Genomic DNA, 20,751 nt, shown 5'->3' on the forward strand with positions numbered 1-20,751 from the left:
TTAGAGCCACGGTGCTTGTTACCCACAAGCACTGGGCAGCCCCGGTTCATGTAATCGCAGGTTCTGGGTGCAGCGAGACCTTTCCTTTCCGCCCCAGAAGGGATCTAGACGCACGTGCGTGACTGCTGCTTGGACTGGACTGGGTTAGTGTGCCCTGGGAGGGAAGCCTTGTAAATCACATTTCTTTGGAAAATGACTTGGATGCGTTTTGGGTAGGTGACAGCACACAGAGAGAGATTAGTGCTTGTCAAGAAAAATGAATGGATTTACATATGGAACATGGGAACCCTCCAAAACTGAATTGAAAGAAGTGTTGCCTACCTCCACGAATCGGTCGGGGAAGATAGGGCGAGCATATGCCCTCATACCTAGCATTGCTTAGGCAGTTAACGCAGCTTAGGGTGACTGCCCTTGGACCAAGCCATCTGCTGCTCGCTCCTGCAGAAGCCCCTACTCACGTGGACCCTGGGAGGAGAAGTAGCGACAACGAACAAAGAGTTAATAAATCCAACAGGAAATCTGCGTGAGGAGGGTCAGCACGGAACCAGTGCTTCTTCCCAGAAGCAGCTAGGAATTTGTGAAAGCCAGAAAAAGCCCACTCTTGTAATTGGAGCACTGGGACCTAAAACCTGGGAGGTAATGCAATTTGTAGTTCAATTGAGAACTCCAAGTCAACAGAGAACAAGCCAAGATGGGAGACTGAATTATCTATAAAACTGCCTGTGCAAAGTGATTTCCTTTCTTCTTCCAAAAATGTAACAAACATATGTTAAAAATACAATTTTCTTTCATTCTTGAATCATCAGCGACTGAAACGAATCACATAAAAATCCTCAGTACTGGAGAGACAGTATTGTTGCGGCTCTGCTACTTGAATTAGCCGAACTTGTTCTGTGCAGGGAAGCAGAGAGGTCACGAAGCAGGGCAAGACATGTAAAGCCAGAATCCTCTTGGTCCCTGTTCAGAGAGGTGGCTGCTTTTTTTTAAAGCTATGAGAAAGGGTCTGATGTGTCAGCTGTGCATTGACCATCCGAAGCGATGGCAGTTAGTTATTCATAAGCTTGAACTTGGAAGCTGCAGTGAGATAAAATTGCCCATCTACGTTGATAGGGTTATTTCTTCCTGCTGATGTGTTGGAGGTTTATATTTACTGTAGTGTATGAAGACAGGAGTTTGTGTGCATTTCCACAGACATCAAATTATGCACAAGAATGTAGAAGATGATAAAATATTAGACTTGGCTACTTACTATAACTAGCTAGTCCAGTCTGCTCAGTATTGCTGAAGCCTTCACTGAGATTGGTGGGTTGCTTTTAGTAAGGTTTTTAATGAAAATGCCAAGCTGGAAAGTCAAAATTAAATATTTCAGTAATGCACATGTTTTAGAACAATAATTAGAAAAAGAATGATGTGCTGCATTTCTTTGTAGGAGAGACAGGACTTTTGTAAGTATTCTCATTGTGCCTGATATCCTTGTTCCACTGGTGCTCTCAGCAGAGGACGGGAATTGCGAACTGTTCGTCTCTCTGTCCTCTGCTACTTTGGGACTGCCCCCGGAAACCCAAGAGGTACTGGTCTGGTTTTCCTGGATGAATAATGAAGAAAAATAGTGTCCATCTGTTGTTTGTGAAAAATTTGGATGGGGAAATGCTGATTTATGCACAGTCAAAGAATGGATCAACTTTGGCAAGGGACGGTGAGGAGCCGTGCACCCATGGGCTTGCAGCTGCCCGGGGAAGCTTTACACCCAGTTTGTTCTCACCAGAAGGCAGTTTGTTTTCCTTGGCTGTTGCAATCCTGTCCTCCTGCACACAGCAGCACGTTCCCAGTTGCTGGGGGGCCCAGGCAGGTGTGCAGGTGTCCGCGCTTGTGCACAAACGTGTGCAGGGTGTGGGACTTGTGTGAGATGCTGGCTGGGAGCCGGCATTTGCTCTATCCCAGAGCACGTCTCCAAGAGAGGTGATCACAACCCTTGGTATAGTCCCTAAAAGCTGGGCATCGCTTCTGTCTTAAATGGGTCCTATTTTTATTCCCTATTCATCTCCTTTTCGCCTACTTGCATGTCCGGAGTGGTGGTAGCAAGGCTGTCTTTACCAACGGTGGCTTTTCTTTTGTCCTAGTACTTGCCTTCCGCGCAACTGAACACAGCACAGCTGTCAGTGCTGCTCCAGCTCTTGCTACACGCAGCCCAGGAGCACGCTACCTGAGACTCTCAGGCCCTTGGTGTCGTGTGATGGTCTAGCTTTCTGCCAGAAAGCGTGCAGTGAGAACCGATTCCTGGTGCCTGTGTGGAGATACAACTGAAGTTAAAGGGAACTGCGCTCCCTGTTTTCACATTAAAGAGCACTTCTATTTGCATTTTGGTTGTAGTTTCTGCTTGGTTGTCCAGGTTTTTGACCATTCTCCCCTTCAGGATGGCCATGTAGAAGGAAGCTGGGGCTACCTGATGGCCTGGAGACTCCAGTGCTCAGGACTGTCATGTCCCAGCGCTGTCGTTTGTGAGCGCTGTGGGGGCAGCGTGGAAGCAGCACTGACTGTCCAGTTTGTTGGCATTAATTCTGGAAACTGTTAACATTTTTCTGGGTGTGCAGTGTGGTTATTATGCCTGGTTTGTAACTGACGGCATGAAGAGAGGCAATTCAATGAGCCTGTTCCCCAAAAAGGTCCCAGAACCAGCACGAGCTCTCGCTCCATGCTGAAGAAGCAGAAGAAGCCAAGGCGCTGCCAAGCTGTTGCCTGCCTGCGCCATCGGTACGGGTGCTGCGAGCGGTGCTTGGTCGGGCTTCATGACGGCACTTCTGTGGGCATCCTGTCTTCATGTGTCTGCCCCAGATTAATTTCCCAAGCACCCCAAGTGAAATGTTTTCTGTTTCTCTGAGCAAAATCTGATGCAGAGTGAGCTTTAACACTGGGCCTGTAGAACCAGTAAAGCGTGAGCGAGTAAACGCAAATATTCATTAGTGGGGGACGTTTCCATTTTGTACTGAACAGGAGAAAAATAGGTCTTGGAGGGGACAGTGGTGTGCTGGAAGTATGCTGAGTAGTCGGCGAGCATTATCACATGCCCTGTGTTCTGCTTGGGTGACCGCATGCCTTACAACACTCCTCCTTCCTGCTGCTGCTGCCTTCCCTCTGCTCAGGCCCTCGTCTTCCTCTACACCTGCTCGTTCCTGGAGCCTGTTGCTTTACTCCCGTTTGTAGTTTGCATCCCACGTTTTCTTATGAAGTGAAATGTATGCTAAGACATGTCTGGTTTAGGCACCCTTTAGTAGTTCTTCTAGTGAGCACTAAGCATAATTCCAAGTGCTGATATTGATGATTAGCAGATGTTTTCCCCACCCACAGATAGCTTTCCGATTCTCCCCCGGGCTGAACTCCACCTTTTTGGGGGCTGCCTTTGCACGGTGAAGTAACTTACTGTGTACAGCATCTAGGAATATTTTTTTTGGTGATTTCTGCCAAGGCTGTGTAAGTGCTCTCCAAATTCTGGCTTCTGTCAGACTGACTTACTGTGGTTTGACACAGAAATTAGTTGAACATTTTTTCCATGAGCTTCTGGAGAACATGTACCAAGTCATCGTCATAGTATGCAGTCAACTTTTATGAAGAATTAAGAAGGCTGTTTTTTTTTTTTTTTTTTTTTTTAAGGAATGCATTTCTCACTTTAATGAGATGGAAAAATACCTTTGTGTAAGAAGAGCTTGTTCCCAGGGCCACAAGGACCTTTCCATTCATCCTTGGGCAGAAGTGAAGACAATCAAATGAAAGTTAAAGCACCAAATGCAAATGTTAGTGGTGCTGCAAACTGTATACATTTGCCTTTGGTAATTTGACTGCTGGGAAACACAGGTGAACCTGCCTTTTTACCTGAAATTCTACACAGGGAGCACATTTCTGTTGGAAGCAAGTCATTGAGTTCCAGCTGAGTTTTTATGCTGGGGTTGGTGGGTACCCATGGCAGGAGCTTTTGGAGTCCCACAATGACTGACGACAGGCAGAAGCATCCTAACAGCCATTAGGATGCCTGTCCCTCCCTGCAGAACGACGTGCATCAGCAAAAGCTGGAGGCATGCGTGCTTTGTACAGATTTTGTGCCCAGATGCCCCAGTTGGCCCTGGGCCTGAGAGGAAAACCATTTTTGGGGTGATAACATGGTGAGCGTCTGGTAACACCGCTGCCTGGGAACACCACCGCCAGTGCTCTCCCTTTGCCCCCCTGTGAGAAATGCCAGAGCTGCCTGCATGTGTGAGGTCGGGAGGAGGGACTGTGCGATGCAGAATGACTGCTCCTCTGCCTGATTGCGTTTTGGGGAAAAGAAAGGGATATTTTGGTCCCTTGACTACAAGAACTAGATGAAATGTTACAGCTTACTAATAGCACCAGCAGGACAGCGTGAGTTTTTATGACGAGGAATCCCAGGGAACAGTGAGTATTCAGTATTCAATATGTTCAGAAGAGGCATTTCCCTTGTGACCTGTAGTGCTTCTCGTTTTGGTCATGGTATTTTGGAAACTTCATTTGAGGTCGCAGAGGTTCCCGAGTACTGTCTGCTCGTGATGGACGAATTGTTCCAGGGTGCAACTGCCGCAGCCGTCGCTCTGCGGGGCTGGGCTTGTGCCTTCCTGCAGGCACTCTGAGATGGAGGGAGTTCATATGGTACACTGTGCTCTGTCTGTATATGCATCTAAAAATCCCATTTTAATTAGGACATGAGTGTAGAAGGCTGTTCTGAAGCAGCATAATGCCTTGCAGATGTCCAGGAGGTGGAGCTGGTAATAGTTGTGCTTACGGAGTCGGTCACATTTCACTCCCAGGGAAAGAGGATCTTGCCTGCCCAGCCTGGCAGCTGGCTGCCAGCCCTGATGTGCGCGAGGAGCTGGGCAAGCGGGTGTTCCGGCTGGGCAATCTCTGCGCAGAACGACCTGCCTGCAGCGGTGTAGCTGCAAAGCACGTCAGCCTGCACTCGTGATGACCGTATGGATCATGGGACTGAAAGAAAGTCACCAAAAAGCTGAGTATGTTTTGCACATACACGGGATAAACTTTGTATTTTTCTGAAGATGCTGAACACAGGGACCAGACCAGAGGCAGCAGCATGCTGTCTGATGTGGCATGTCTGTTCCTGTTCCCAGAGCTGCTTCTGCTCTTGATGTGTCATATATGAAGCCATGACTGCCCATACAAAACTGGCCCAAAAAAGGGGAAGTCATCCACTTAGGGACGCATTTTTCCCATAAGCCCTCGACCTTTAATCTTAATAACTGTAAACAACCCTTGACCTGGGAAAATCTTTTCATTTTCTTGTTCTTCCCCTTCAAGTGTGGGAAGAGAAGTCCCACTCCTTAACCTTTGCACAAGCACGCATTAATCTAATTTCCTACCCATCATGACCTACTGATTTGAAAATTGCAGCTACAATTAATTTGATTTTTCTTTCTACGTTTCTATGTGATGTTTTTTCTGTTACCCTTATTCGTGTTTTAGGTTCAGTGGTGGTTCGTTAACCCTGAGTTGCAAATACGAGCTGCAGAGCAAGCAGATTGTTGTCATTTCAGCTCATCAGATGTCCGCACATCAGGAGAGGTTATTGCATGTACACGGGGGAGATCAGAGCTGTCCCCTTTTGGTCCTTCCACTTCTTGGGAGGCCTCAGCCGATTGCTGTTGGCTCCCTACATTGGCCTGCTCAGCAGAGCAGAGCCACTGTAGCAGAATGCCTGTAGCAGTGTTTGCTGATGTTTTGGTCTAGTTCTCCATAATTCTAGCTCCAGGACTGATTCATCAGAGGAGTCACGGTGGTTTTCAGCAGCTGGATGAAAGCAGGCAGCCTGAGCAGCAGCAGCAGCCTTGTGGGTACAGCAGCATGGGCTGAAACCAGCCTGTGTGCTCTCTGCAGGGCTCGGCGTTGCTCACTTTGCCAGCTGATTTAAAAAAAAAAAAAAAAAAAAAAAAAAGTTACCATCCTCTGCGCCCTGCTGCTGCACTTACCCTGGCATGGTGTTTCGGAAGGCAGCAGAGGCATACCAACGCATTAGCAGGCACCTCAAGTTTGCTGCGCTCTCAGACAGCAGATCTAATCTGAGCATCGCATCTGAGACGTGAGACAGCCAGCAGATCCACGCTTAGTCACACGTTTAGCTTTGATCTTCATTCACTTAATTGAAAAAATTAAGGTGGAATTAAATGGATGATGTGAGAAGAAAAGTGTTTTATATTGCTGTAAGGAATGCTGTAAGCTGCGGTTAAGCTGTCGAGCGAAATGGCAGTAGGTGGGGTGAGCAGCAGCTGCTACTGGTTTTGCTTCAATCCATTAAGAGCTAATGTTCAGATTTCAGGAGATGCTTAAGAGATGTTGTTACAAGAGATGCCCTATGAAAATCAGAAGTTTATGTTGCTTGAAATTTAAAAAATAAAATATATCTATGTATGTTTATGGGTGATGATGGGCAGTTGACACACGTCTTTAAAAAAACAAAAAAACAAACAGCTCTGAACTCCAGAGTTGCACACCTCTCCAAAGAGGGGAAGAAAGCTGACTTCTTTTCTTCTGTATCTTCCATTGTTAAAGGCTCAGTCAAAAATGTTTGTTTTGAGCATAATCCTAGCAGGCCTTGGATTAGCACAATACCTTGAACTCCCCGTCGCCGCAGAGCATAACATCTTTTCCCATGCCTATGTTTAATTGCTGCAAATCCAGCAGTTCCCACGGCTTGCTATGAATTCTTTCCAGTAAAATTGCTGAATCTCAGAATTAAAGCCATCAAAAATGGCATCTGTGAAAGTAATGAATCCTACGTCTTTATAAATCCTAAGTGATTTGAGGTTGCTTCCTTAACTGTTTTCCATCTTCTACCTTGCCTTGCGTGTTTTTTGATTTTTTTTTTACTTTTTTTTTTTGTAGCAGTCTGCTCTCCCATCTGCAAGAAATAATGTTTTTCTGAAGAGTTTATTGTTTAGTTTATAAGGAGAGCATCAACACAAAGACGGACTGTCTTATGCTTGCATTAGAAGCATGCCTTTTTCTTCAAAGGTGAGCCTGAGTCAAAATATTTTCCACAGCTCATTTCAAAATGTGGACAAGTTTACAGTTATGAAATTCTCATGACTGGTGAGCATAACCTAACTGTGCTGACCCCATGGTATGGGTGGGCACATTGCCTTCACTAAGCTTCATTGGCTACATTTGAAGAGAAGCAAATGTAAGTAAAGAGAAGTTTTAAATAGCAAACTGGGTATTGAAATGTATTAAAAGGAAATTTTGCCAAAAGGTTGATTTTAATAACATGATAGCTGCTGATTTAGATGATGATTTCTTCATAGTTGCAAACAGAAATCTACACAGAAAATTCGACAGCATCGAGCTGACTCCATGAACAGATCACTGCACTGCTGAGGATAAAAAAAAAAAAAAGGCAAGGTTCTGTAGTTGTCTTGCATGTGTATGAAAAAGGAACAATTGGGTGGGGAAATCTGACCTGTACTCTTTGAGAACAGCAGTGCAGGGATATGTTTGTTCTTCCTCTGAAGTGAAACAAGACATCCCAGGGAGGTTACTCTGTCCCCTCTTGCTTTTCTTTTAAAGTAAATAAAATCAACTCGTGCTTCCTAGAACTGCTATGGGAAATCTTTTTCCCAGTGGATGCAGAGGTTAAGAAAGTGATTGAATGAGGTGCCAATTAACAAAAAAAAAAATACACCCCTACCAATAGCAATTAGGTGAGTAATAAATGATTGTGCAGGGCTTTCATTTTCTAAGAACTATTCAGTTGTGTTCAATAATCGTATTTTAAAGTGAAGAAATAATTTACTGGCTCTCTTAGGGAGATGTAGGCATCTCAACACTACCTTATATTCTTCTGTACTTGCTTTCCCTAAGAACCACGTACAGTTGAATTTAGTCATAAACTAGCTAGGAATTAAGTGATGGATAAGGAAGGAATAACTACTGGTGACATTTTGCTTGGATACTAGACAGTCCCTAATTCGCTGGAGAACCTATTCCACGTTGGTTTTCTTTCTGTCAGCTCTTTGTGTATTAGCTTTCAGCAGAAAAAGCTTTTCAGCAGAGGAGCGAGCGGACAGCGAGTTGCTAGTCCTGCAGGTCAGTGTAGGTGTGTGCTTGGCTGCTAGCTAAGTAGGGGCGATGGGATGCTGCAAGGTGGGCGTGGGAGGAGAAGGAAGTATGGTAATTTTACAAATGGTTTTTGCATGATCGAGGATGTTAAAAGATGCAGGAGAGCCTTTCAGTTGTTTGTTTTTTTTTTTTTTCTTCTCTTCTTTCTGCACTTTTCCCAGTGCTGTAAAGCACAACTCTGACAACATGCTTGTCAACTTACCATGGACCCAGGTCCTTTCAGCTCCTTTGGCTCTTTTAATATTCGAGTGAAATCAAGTGAGCCACTTGCTGCCTAATTGCTTTAATTTGCATGCTGATCAACTCAAGTGATAGTAACTGAGTTTGAAAAGCACTCTGAGCCGTTGGGATGGGAGGCAGGTAACATCTGTGTTAACACCACTTTCTCAATGCATAGTCCGTGTCTTGGAGCATCTCACATTACAAAGGCTTTTCCACAGAGTCACAAAAACAAGAAAATTTGCTCACCCTGCCTGGCCCAGGCTGTCTGCCTCACAGCACCTGGGCAGCTCCTTGCTGGGGACTGATCCTGCGGCACTCCCGTGTGCCTGCAGCTCAGAGCAGCCATCTGAGATAGAGCTGCTGGCCGTGGTGCTCTGCACACTGTAATCTTGGCGGGGTTATTTCCCTAGCTAGAAAAGGACATAGCACCCCATTGGAACGTGGCGTTTTCTTACACCAATTAAGACAAACTGCTCAATAAAGAGAATATAAGGTCACTTTTGCTTTGAACGGATGCGTCAGACCCTTAAACGTTGCTACCAATTAGTTGCCTTCGTGGTAAGGAGACAGCTTTTGTAATGTAGCTGTTCTGGGGTAGGCGGGGGACTCCTGCCTACCTGCAGCCTTCGTTTTGCCTTGTGTGCTCTTGATGACACTGCGGTGTGGACTGCTGCATAGGCCTTCCTGTGACTGAGCCGAGGCGGTCTCCAACTTCTTTTCTTCTCCTGAATCATGACTGTGTTTTTTCATGGGAATCCTGGAAAGATAAGATGAAAGGCGATGTAGACAAAGGCCTATTTAAAAATAAGGCATGCTTTTCATCATCGAAGGTTTTTCTCCTGAAATCTTAGAAACGGCTGCCTGTAATCATGTGGTGTTTTCTCAAAGCAGACGACTTTCACCAACAAACTTGGCTTAGGCTGTCTTGTAGAGCAGCCAGAGGAGAGGTAATATTTACCAGATTTGACATGGGAGGTCAGTGGGAATGTAAATAGAGTAGTCCTTCAAAAGACAGCGAAGTCAGAGCAATCATCCTGCAGCTTTGACAAATTTACTAACATCTGTTCCGGTGCCATTTCTGCTGCACAGACCTGCCATTAACTGCGGAGAGGAGAGGGTTTTAATTAACCGAGCAGATTGACATGCAAAACTTCGATAAGATTGTGCCATCTGGGTGGGTTATATCTACAGTTCTCACCACAGCTTCCTGGATTGGGGTCTACTTGAGCAATGCCCTAGTGAGTCTCAGGAAGACGCCCCGATGCTCGCACAGCCGCGTTGGTGAGGGTTTCGCATAGTCCTGAACAACAATGACACTGAGATTAATAAGCAGCAAAACAAAACCCACGTTGCTGATAGATGAGTTCCCTGCTAGCAATGTGTCACTGGGTTCGTACAAATTCAGCAGCTCAGGAGATTGCTTCTTAATTCAGATGGAAATTGATAAATAAAGTCTTGCTGTGTTGTAAATGCATAATGCGTGGAGTATATTCAGCTTATGCTTTAGTATTTGTCATCTCGTCAAGTTGTAATAGATTGGAGCAGGGTGTTTAGTGTGGTGAGATGTGGTTATAAATAAGAGGCTTTTATAGGTTCAGAGAAAATCTTTACGCACTTTAATTGTGTAGACAGGTTCAATTCCCAGGAAGGTCATGAGGGAAATCAATTGATAATTTTAATCCCAGATCCATTTGATTTAAGTTTTTGAAACGTGCTGAGCCAACTTTTTCATGTGGCAGTGTTTCTGCTGAAGCAGCAGGTGTGTTGCGTCTGCGGTGGTGCTGGAGCTGGGCTCCCCCTTGTACGGTGACGAAGTGCCTGGTGAACAGACAAAGCCTTTTGGGAGCTGGTGCTGCTACGCTGGTTCTGCTTACAGTTGTCTGAAATCCCAGGGAGCCCGGTCTGTCACCTTTCTCTGTAAAATAAATGCATACTTCATTCAAAAATGAATTAAAAGCTTCAAAAAAGCATGGGTTCTGAGCAAGCCTTTTAAGCTCAGGTAACTACTTACCAGTTTGCCAGTGCTCTCATCTCTGAGTGAGATGGTTTTCTTTCTGCTTTAATACATGAGCTGATACTAAGAGCTGATAGAACAGGCAGAATGCTCTCTGCCTCCTGCCTGTTCCGCTACAGGAAGGTGTGTCAAATGTTGCAGGAACCTGAAGGAAACTCTTGTCAGGAATTCACGAAGTGTCTGAGAAGTCAGAGCGGCTCCGTAGGAGGCCATGGATAACAATCTAGCAGTCTGGCTGGAGGGCAGGAAAGTAGCTTCAGTCTCTGTCTCACTTGATAATGGCAGTGGGTAAAACCAGTAACTCTTACTTTGCTTTTTGGGTGTCCAGTTTCTTCAGAATCCAGGGGCGAGGAATTGGGTTGTCTTTTCCAGCTGGACCGCCTCTTGTTGAAGCGGCAGCAGCCTTGTTGCAGGCTGCCCTGGCAAATGCCCGCAGCTTGTGCCGCTGTTGTCTGGGGTGTTCAGTACTCGCTGTGCTGCAGGAATGCGTGGAGCTCTTCCAGTTTGTGTAATGGGAGGGTGTCGACTAATGCTGGCGTTTATAAATCCTGGTTATACCTGCTTATAGGTCATCGGAGCGCATGGACGGGCACTGGATTATTTGTAGGTGCTGTGGGTCTGGCTGGAATGCCATGCCCGTGTATGCATTTTGTATGGATGGGCGTGAAAAAGAAAGCCATGTGAGCACCAAATGAAGTTGTGCGTTGCCAGGTGTATCTATAAATCCAGGGAAGGGGGTAGAAAAGGATACATGAAATAAAGGAAACACTTCTCAATGTGAGCGCACATCTGCAGTCTGGAAAATGTTGCATTTGTAGCAATAATGTGAAACTCCTTTGTGCTTTTGAAGTACTTGTGCTCTAGCTGAAATTATTTGTTTTTGCAGGACATAACTGACCCCATGCATTGTACAGCGGTGCAGAGCTGTCTGAAGGCTGCCCCTCACTGTGCAGCCCCGCTGGTTGGTGAGGTCTTGGTTACCTCCCTGTCGGGAAGTGGCACTGGCTGCTTCCAAATGTTCTTAACCTGTCATACGTCCTGAGTGTTGGCGTGTAAGGCATGGGTATGTACAGAATACTTGAGCCAAGATGTTGTGGGTGCTTGTCCCTGTGGGTTGTGTGTGTCTATGTATGCTTGTCTGTGTCAGGCAGGGAGAATGATGCTGCTTTGCATCATTAACACAGAGCTGGCTTTGATTTTACTGAGTTCCTCCAAGTTCCTGTCATGCTTGTAACAGACACAGATTTACAAAGGCCTTCAAGGTGCCTCAGCTTCTTGGCAGTCAGTAAGGATTGCTCGTTTCAGGGTGAAAGGGAGGCAGAATTGTGCTTTATCTCCTTGGAAAAATGTGCTCTTGAGGGCCATAGAGGAAGAGGTTATCCAAACGGTTTAAGACCATGCTGAACTAGGACATCTATCATATTTGTTCGTGGGTGATGACAGAATAAAAAGTCAAGGTTTGTTCTCCTCAAGGAGGGAGCAAAGCAGCACCTTGCATCCCCATCCAGGTGCAAGAGGGTTGCAGCCAACCTGCTGCACAGGTCAGCGAGGCACAGCACCCCTAAATACCACCGGGGCCGTAAGGCTCTCCCCAAACCTCCCTTGTGTGCAAAATACATCCTTGGCTGCATGCTGGCAACAAGCCTGGATGCTTTCTGACAGGGCTGTGCTCCGAACGTGTTTCAGTCCCACCCTTTGGAGGACGCTCACAGCTTCTTCTCCCCAGGCGGGACCAACCAAAGAAGCAGGGGGCTGCTGAGTAGCTGCGAAGAGGTGCAGAGCGAGCGCCTCGCTCAAGCAGCTGCAGAAATGGCCATGCAGGTAGGGAGGAGGCTCTTTGAGGCTGTAAACTTGGGATTCTCAGTGCAAACCATGTTAGGCACGAGATAACAGCTGTCCCCTGCCTTTGCTGTGGGGCAGGGCTTGTCTGGTGGGGGCACCTCTGTGCTGGGCAGGGCAGGTGGGCCTTTGTTACCTCGAGTCCAGCGGTGTAAGGAGCAGCACTGGAGTGAGCAGAGGCTGGGGAATCCAGGCATTACACTGCTGTTCTGGAGCTGCCCTTCTCTGGTCTCCTAGGTGTTTCGCTGCTGCCTCGGTACATTTGTTTTGCTATCTGTGGAAAGGAGAGAAAAATATTTATCCGCTTATTGTAGCCTAGAGGAATAATCTGTTTATGTTTATGCAACTCCTTTCTCAAAAGTATTTTATTGGCATTAGCTACAGGAATGTCTGTTCTCTGCATCTGGTCCCCTGAAGAGAGTAGTTAATACTCAGTTGACCCTTATTATTTTAGGACTTAGCTACAAAGTAAATGGAAAATGAGTGAGTTTTTACTACCACTCTTCTGTGTCTGCTTACAAACTAAACAAAAGCACTTCTGTGTACGAAGGTGAGATTTCTGCCTTCTTACCGTATTTTTCCCCTGGCCCTTTCTCAAAGTTGGATCAGTGTGAAGTACAGAAATTTAACTTTGCCTTCCAGCCTGCTTGGGTCCATGCTTCTGGAACACCCTTCTGGTCCTAGCTGGCAGGTTGCAGCTGGTGTCTGTCTGTGAACTGGGAAATGGTGGTGCACAACCAATTCTTGGCCTGTTGCTGCTGTGCTCTCCTGGAAGCCCTGGCATATAAAAAACCATGTGTCACGCCATGCCATGGTGAGAAAACAGCCGTGGCTGGCCTCCTGACGAAGGCCCAGTTACACAGCATAGGGCAGGTCTCCTCTGGGACCAGTGCTGTGATTCATCGCGACTACCAGGATCCAGATGTGCGATCTAACACAGATGTTAATATTTTATACGTTAGCTGTAAGTCACAGTTTTCTTGAGGACCTTGAAAGGTCCTGCAGACAAAGCACTTTGGAGGAAACGTTTTCACCAGCTCAGCAGAACAGTGGTTATCGCCCTCCAAGCTGGGATCGCCCAACAGAAATGGTATTGTTGCAAAGTGCCTGTGGGCTGGCAGGTAACACAAGACCCACCCAGAAGTTTTAAGAGAGCGGAGGCTCAACATGCCTCTTCTCCTGTAACAACTCCTGTCCAGAGCAAGATGCAATCCTCTTCCACGCGTGCCCTGCCCTTGCCTCTTGCGCTGACCTGGCTGCCAGAGCTGCTGCCGATGGCAGTCCTGTTTTGGGATGCTTCCCCAGCAGGAGCAAGACGCCCGTCCCAGCTCACTGGAGCTGTGGCCTTCCAGACTTCCTAGTTTGAGAAGAAAGCTTCAACACACACAGAAATTAGAAGACAAGTGAAGGAACAATGTGTTGTTTAAAGTACAAAAGAATGACTCGTTTGTTTCAAGGTGATTTCAGTGTTTGTAACTCCTGATTCATAACTGGGGTTGCACTGTTGGGTCTTGTAGAGGAGCTGTACTGCCCCGTGGGCACGCCTCACTGGGCTGTTGGAGGAGAACTTGCTGGGAAACAAACCTTGCAGGAAACAGCAACCTGTGCTTTTGCTGCTCCCTAACAGCAGAGAATTTGAGGAGTTATGCTTTCCATTCAAGAGAGCAAGATTAGTGCTTTTTCTGGCTCTCCTAGAGGGTTGTTTTTCATGATCAAACCTCAAAACTACGTTCTTCTTCAGAACTTCTGCTTATTTTCTCGTCTCCTCTCTGGATTTGAAACCTTGGTGCTGCTGTCACCAGTGTTTCACTGTGGTGTGGAGGAAGACTCAGGCAGAACAAGCATTTGGGCTCTTCTCAGCTTATAATGGTCTATTTTGATTAATCACCTAATGTACCAAAGTCCATACTCTATGTCAAACAAGGTACTCGTGGCACACATACGTAAAGCATCAAGCTGCTGCTTTTGAGAATATACTGGAGGATCCATCAGGTTTCCTGTGCTCTCCCTGACTTCAAGCTAGTGTGACTGCATAATACATTTTGAATCTACATCTAAGCTTTCTGAATTCCCTATTTAATTAATAATTTTGTGTTTACTTTGTTTAAAAACCAAGTAAATAACAGCTGGTGTTTGCTTATGTCAGGAGGACAAATGAATTACACAAACACCATACTTTCTCAGCATCAAAACTGAAAATGAGTTAATGTCTGAAGGGCCATTGGCGTACTAATATGTGTTTATAAACCTGTGTGTTTCAAAGTAACAGATACAAGGGGAAAAAAGAAAAGATGTTGTAACAGATTTCAGCAGAAACAAAAAATTCTTCCAGACCTGCTATAACATTTCTCATGCTTCCTGTTTCCCCTAGGAATAAGCTCTTTGAGAAGTAGCATATTTTGGCAATTCCTTCTTGTGACCTAGCTCCTGGAGAGAGTTTGTCTAAGCTGCAGGGCAGGAGGGCAGCCAAAAATGTAATTGGGCAAGTTAAACAGTTGTGCAGCTGAGAGCCCTTCATGTGGTACAGCTGACCGAAGCTTCCATGAGAAGATCTTGGTATGTCATACGAGTTATTTGGGCATCCCTCTGGGTTGCGAATACAAACCCCCAAACATGCACACCTGCAGAGGAAGACTCATTTCTTACGTATCAGCTGAATTGGATTTGGCCTGTGGTGCAGTTGGAAGGAAGCGAAGGAAAGAGCTTGGGAAGATTTATTCCTGTGTTCAATATGTAAAACCAGATGCTGCATCTGTATCTCACAGGAAATCATTTCTGTGCCCAATTCTCATTTTCTGTGATTGCAATCTCCTCTCCCTTTTGGTATGTCCTTCAGTTTGCTGTTCTAGTCCTGCCTGTGACTGACTTTTCACCCACCCCCAGAATGCGTGTAGCCCAGTTGCATCCTGTGGAGTAATCAGAAAACCAGTTTGGTTTCTCATAGGAACTTCTGGTAATGCCCGTCATCCCAGTGCATTTCTTTTAGTAATTTTAAGGGCCAAGTTGCCAGCTTTACTTCCAATAGAGATTGCACTTCACTGACAATGAGAGACTTGTGGATTATTTAGAGGGCAGATCCAAATCAGGACATCCCCACGTCATCTAGGAGCTTTTAACAGAGGACCCAATGTGCTCTTGTCACATGAAATTCACAAAGCAGTTGGGGAGTGCTCTGTATTTTTAGGATTCCTCCTCAGCATTCTTCTATGGATACCCACATGGTTTAGCTGTCCTCCTTCATACTTCCTTCTTTGATGTGTCTGTGCTCATATTATTAAACGTATGACATAAAGCACAAGGGATCCACCGGACAGCCAAATTTACAGCAGTGTATGATCCTTATGATTCGTGTCTCTGGGTGTTGCTGTCTTTACACATGGGTGTAGCACTGCTGGCACCCCTGAGCACATTCCTGCCTTAAATCCCACTGAAACGTGCACAATGAAAAAAATTGCTTTCTGAGGTCACATGAAGCATTACAAATAATCCCGGAGTGCTCAGTTATGGTCTCTGCAGTAATAAGGAAGGATCTTTTCATAGGGATGTTGGAAACTTGAAGCAAATACTTTAAGTAGCATACCCTGGACCTAAGAGGCAGAGCAGAAGTGACTAACCAGTTGGTGTGATCGGGTAATAACATGGAACTGTGCTCTGCGTTGTGCTCTGCACCTTTCATGGATGATTAATCTTCATTTTTTGGTGCTGTTATCCTCCCGAAGTCATGCTCCCAGCGCATGTGAAATGAAAGACAAGGACTGGCCGAGGGGCAGCAGGGCTTCGCAGAGCTGCTTCTGCTTTACGATGAGTGAAGAGCGTATGTGAAATAGGCAGTTGTGTGGAGAGGCTGGTGACAGAACACCCCGTGCTCTTCAGAGGCCCCTTTTTAAGCCAAGATGCTCCTTCATGTGTGCCCAGCTCTTGCCCTTTGCAGTAGCCTCAGCTAGGTCATTCATGTGCAAAGCGTGGCCCTCCAGTGTGTTACAGGATAACCGCAGAGGTGAGTGTTGGAAACGTGCCCTGGTTTGCCTCTAGGTCTGTGATGCGCAGTATATCCAAATGAAGAAAAACTCATGGTCTGTAACAACTTGCTGCTTTGGTCGCAGTTAAGAAAACAGCAGTGCCTTCCCAGGCAGTGGGTGTTGTTTCTGCTGGCGCGCTCTTGGCCCCAGCACATCTCCACCCCAGTCCCGCCCCAGCACCAAGGGGGGTGGCAGCGCTCTGGGGGGTTTAGGTGGATGTTCAGGAGGAATTGTCTCTGGAGGGTTTCAGCAGCAGCACTTCCAGTGGCAGATCGCTAATCCTCGCTGTGATGCGGTTCAGCCGTCTGCAGGGCAGCAGCAGTAGCAGTCTTGTTGCCAGTTCAGTACTGAACTCCTCCAAATCTTGGCAAACCCGGTCCTGCGTTTCCACTCTTTCCCTACGCAGTGTGAGCCAACGCCTGACTGCTCAGGCAGAAGCTGCCTGCCGGATGCTCGTGTCACTCTGCCCGTGATGTCCTCCCGCCGGAGCAGCTGCAGAAAGCTGGCTGCTGGTCTGTAACGCTCGGAGCCCTCCCGTTACCCCGGGCAGGAGGGGAGAACCGCGGAGCACCGCGGAAGGCGGTATCGAGCTGGATCCTTGCTCGGCGTGGCTGCAAGAGGCCGCGGCCCGGGGCCACATCCATCCGGACGGGAGCGTTCCCCCCGGCACGGGTAGGGGCAGGGGTGTAGCATCGGGGGATGACGTACTGGGAGGGGAATGTTCCCCTCCTCTGGTGGCTTGACTGGGTGCAGCTGGGCCTCAAGTGTGTTTTAAAGTATTTTCTCATTAGGGTCAACTTATGGGAAGTAGCAGATGGCAGAGTGAGGCTAAATTAGTGAGAGACGTGTGCTCTGTTAATGCTCTTTCTCTGTATAAACAATAGCTGGAGAGTGAAGCAGGAATGAAGACGCTGTTGTGTTTGTGTCTGCCTCTGCTGCTAAGTAGATGCAGAGGTCTACAGCATGTTTTGTCAGCAATGAAAAAGAGTAGGAGGAATTTGCCAGTCCTCCCACAAGGGAGGAAATATTGCAGCTCTCCTCTCCTTGCAACAAAAATAAAAGTGCTTGAAAGCACGTGAGGGAAAGAAAAACGCAGAGACAATTCTACATTAACAGCCAAACAGACCATATACTGTTGATCTCTTACGTTTCAGCTTCTTCATATGAAAATCGATGAAACTAAGAATATTACAAACAGCATTTCTGCTCTGCTGTTCCCAGAAACTCTCCAACTTCCTAGTGTTTGAATCCGTCCTAAAATATGGGTTTGAAATATGTGTATCTTTCTCTCACAGCTGTGCGTGTGTATGTACATAAACGTAAACGCACAAATACAGCCCTGAACAGCTGCTTATGGAAAGCTTCTCTGCCAGTGGCAGTTTCTTTATGGAAGTGAAGAAATAACTTTTCCTGCAAATTTATGGTGCCTGAGGAAGTCTCAGAGTAAAGATATAGATGTCACCTTCTCGGTGGTGTACATTATGATAGAGAGGGGAATCCTTGATGTTTTTACAGAGTAACGTCGGCTGGGCAGTGATCAGCCCCAACTCTCAGCATGGTTCAGACGTCCCCGCGTGCTGCCGGGTGAACTCTGGTGTCTGCCTCACGACCGAAGCAACCACCAGGAGATGGATTTTAGCTTTACCAGCCATTTATAATGCCACAAACAATTGTTGCCAGCAGCTGCCTGCATCTTCTCACTTCTCAGCTTATTTGCTACGTCTGCCTGCATGCAGCAGTGTAAAAGTGTGCCAGTCTGGTGTACGCTGATGGGGAGTTTTGCATCTAAATATGCTCCTGGGATCCCAGCTTGGACGTTGGCAGCAGCACTGGTGTTGGTGTCTGAAATGATATTTTTGCAGCCTTCGTCTTCAGTGATTGTTCTCAAGCCACAGCAGTGAGAATCTTGGCAAAATAATTACCTCGGATTTCTGTCCTGCACTTTGCAACCTGGGCTGTGTGCTTCCATGTGCAGTGTCCCTGTGGGTCGCTTTCCGTGCTTTTCCACAGACCTTACCGACAGCCCTGCAGGACGGACCCTCCTGTTACCACCCTCCTGGTGTGTTAGCTGGTACCAAATCCTGCTCCGGCTCCCATGCCGGTGTTAACTCCGTGGTGGAAGCAGGTGTTAAGACTATTAGAAAAACAAACACAAAACTGTAAAACCCAACAATGTGAAACATTGTTTTTCAGCAGGGCAGACAGATCCCTGAACAACTTGGAGACTACTTACTAAGGAGATATACTTCCTCCAGGGATCTTTATCATAAAAGCAGCTTAAGTGACTCACTCTTTCCCTGAGGACATTCTTAAAACAACTCCACTCATTTTGTCTCTGAGTGGTCAGAAAGAAGGATTTATTTTTTGCTGTCCTTCAAAGAAAAAAAAGAAAGGGAGGGGGGGAACTCTGTTTAAAAAAGTCAGCAGCCATATTTCCAGGAAAATCTGGGCTGTATTTAATCCTAAAGGTCTGCATGCAGCTCCCTAACGCATGGGCTGACTGGCACTATGTTCACTCAAGCAAGTGCTTCAGCGAAAAATTCAGCACTATTTTTAGTTCTCTTACAACAAACCACTTGATTGTAAGGCCCGGGGAGCTGTGACATTGTGATTGCAAGGGGTTTGCTGGAGCCGACAGGAGACGCGGCAGCCTGTTAGCTACGCGGAGGAGACCCAGCCGATGTGGAGAAGCCCTCATCGAGAGCAGGTAAAATCCTGTAACCCTTGGTGTGCCCGTGAAGTGGATCCGCTGGTCAGAGGCAGGGCATGAAAGCGTTAGCTGGCTGGCTCTGTCTGCTCTTGCCTTTAAAGATTTCATTCCGTAAATTCCTGTCCTGACCGTCAGCTTTTAAATCCTCTCCACTTTTTTTTCCTAGCCTTTTCTGGGGTTTTACAGTATCTTGGGCGAGTTAGCAAATGGCAGTAGTGAAAAAGAAGTTTCCGAAGTGAAGGCATTCTGCTTTAAAAAAAAAACCACCACACAAAACACAGCCATTTCAGTGTCGGGGTGAGTAGCCTGTAACCAAGTACTACAACCCCTTCCTCCCTGCTAACTTTATTGACTCGCAAAAGAAAACACCCTGCCTCGGCCTGGCCGCGCGGCTGAGGGGATTTGATCGGAGCAGGCCGTGGGGGGCTCCGGGCAGACCGTGAGCGCGTGCCTGTGCGCGGTGCCTGGCGCGGGTCGGCTCTCCCCGGTGCCGCGGCCTCCCTCCGGCAGCGGTCCCGACCTCCCTTTGTCCCCGCGGTGGTTGGCGCGGCTCAGTCCCACGCCGAGGAAGCTGGTCCCGCGAGGTGTGTGCCCGCAGCCCCAGGGGCGAGGTGGTTGCCATTCCCAGGCGATGGAGTCACGGCAGGGACGGCCGCCAGCCAGCCGATAGCGGGAGCGCGGGCAGGGCTGGCGGCAGCCCCGGGGTGCTGGCTGTCGCGCCCGCGGTGCCCCTGCCCTCGCTGACTCCGCTGCCAGCGTGCGCTCGTGCCAGGTGAGATCTCGGGGCGTCAGGTTTATTTCCCGGAGGGCTGGTGGTCCGTGGTGTGCCGTGGCCCTGTTGTGATACTGCCAAGGAGATGAGCTCCCGGATTTCGGCAGCATCCTGCCCGCTGCCTCCTCGGTTCACGGAGCTGATGCCGTGTAGCAGCTGCTTAAAGCGTGCTTCGTTTGGAGGGAGGGCTTCAGGATGTTGGTTGCACAGGAGCTCCTGGCTTCTGCAGGGCGCGGGAACAGCAACTGGGGTTAGGGAAGGAAACTTTCACACACGTGATGTACCTGGGGTAGTTGTCTATGCTTTGCTGTTTTGTGTTTTCAGCCTTTTGTTTCAACTCGGTTGTGTAATGTTTGCCAAGCCCTTGCTTTGGCCAGTCTCAGACTTCGGGGTGAGCCTTCAAGTTTAGCTGCTTTTTGAAACAACTGTGGGTATGGTACCGTCTATGAAAATATTATCTTAAAAGAGCATGGCATGCCTCTTTTTTGATGCGTTGTTGGAATGCACGAGGAAGGGGCCCAGCTGAATTCCCACGAAGTCTGTGTTTAACAGCCCTGTCCGAGTATCAGCTGGCCGAGCTGCTGCCGCCTCCTCCACACACTGGGAACGTGTGCTACCGAAACGGGCTGTCCCGGCCAGGGCCCTGCACTGCTCTCGGAGCTGCTGTGGTCGCCCAGCTCTGCTGGAGGGGCATTTGAAGAGAGGCGAAGGGGCAGTTTCATGGCCAGGTGTTCTGCGTGTTCCTGTTAGATGCGTGTGTTTGGGTGTGTGTGGTGCAGATGGCACAAACAGGGGATTGATAAGATGTGTTGGCCTTAAGCTTGTATGGACTGAGTCAAGACGATTGGCTGTGATCAGTCATGTTCATGTGAGATGAGATTTTTAATGATGTTTTAAGGCTTTAAAAAAAAAAAATCAAATATCAGAATTAAAGTCCGCTGATTTGTTCTCATTGATGCTGGCAAACTAGATTTACCTCCTCCAGAAATAGTTTCTAACACTGATCGCTGAGTTGCCAGTCACAACACTGATCACTAAATGA

General features: G+C 47.3%; 1 protein-coding gene across 9 annotated transcripts in view; it reads left to right on the forward strand.

Moving 5' to 3' along the window:
- Nucleotides 1–20,751, forward strand: part of ARHGAP24 (Rho GTPase activating protein 24) — a 236,912-nt gene that overhangs the window by 132,935 nt on the left and 83,226 nt on the right. Inside the window, exon 2 of one of the 9 annotated variants that reach the window (XM_080591968.1) lies at nucleotides 1–18,934. This exon is cut by the window's left edge and continues 19,182 nt beyond it. The exons of 7 other annotated variants lie outside the window; for them this stretch is intronic. The gene's annotated coding sequence lies outside the window, so the exon portion shown is untranslated. One more of the 9 variants, XM_080591969.1, reaches the window with a different exon arrangement.

The sequence above is a fragment of the Anser brachyrhynchus genome (assembly GCF_964034855.1).
Source record: "Anser brachyrhynchus genome assembly, chromosome: 4".
NCBI lineage: Eukaryota > Metazoa > Chordata > Aves > Anseriformes > Anatidae > Anser > Anser brachyrhynchus.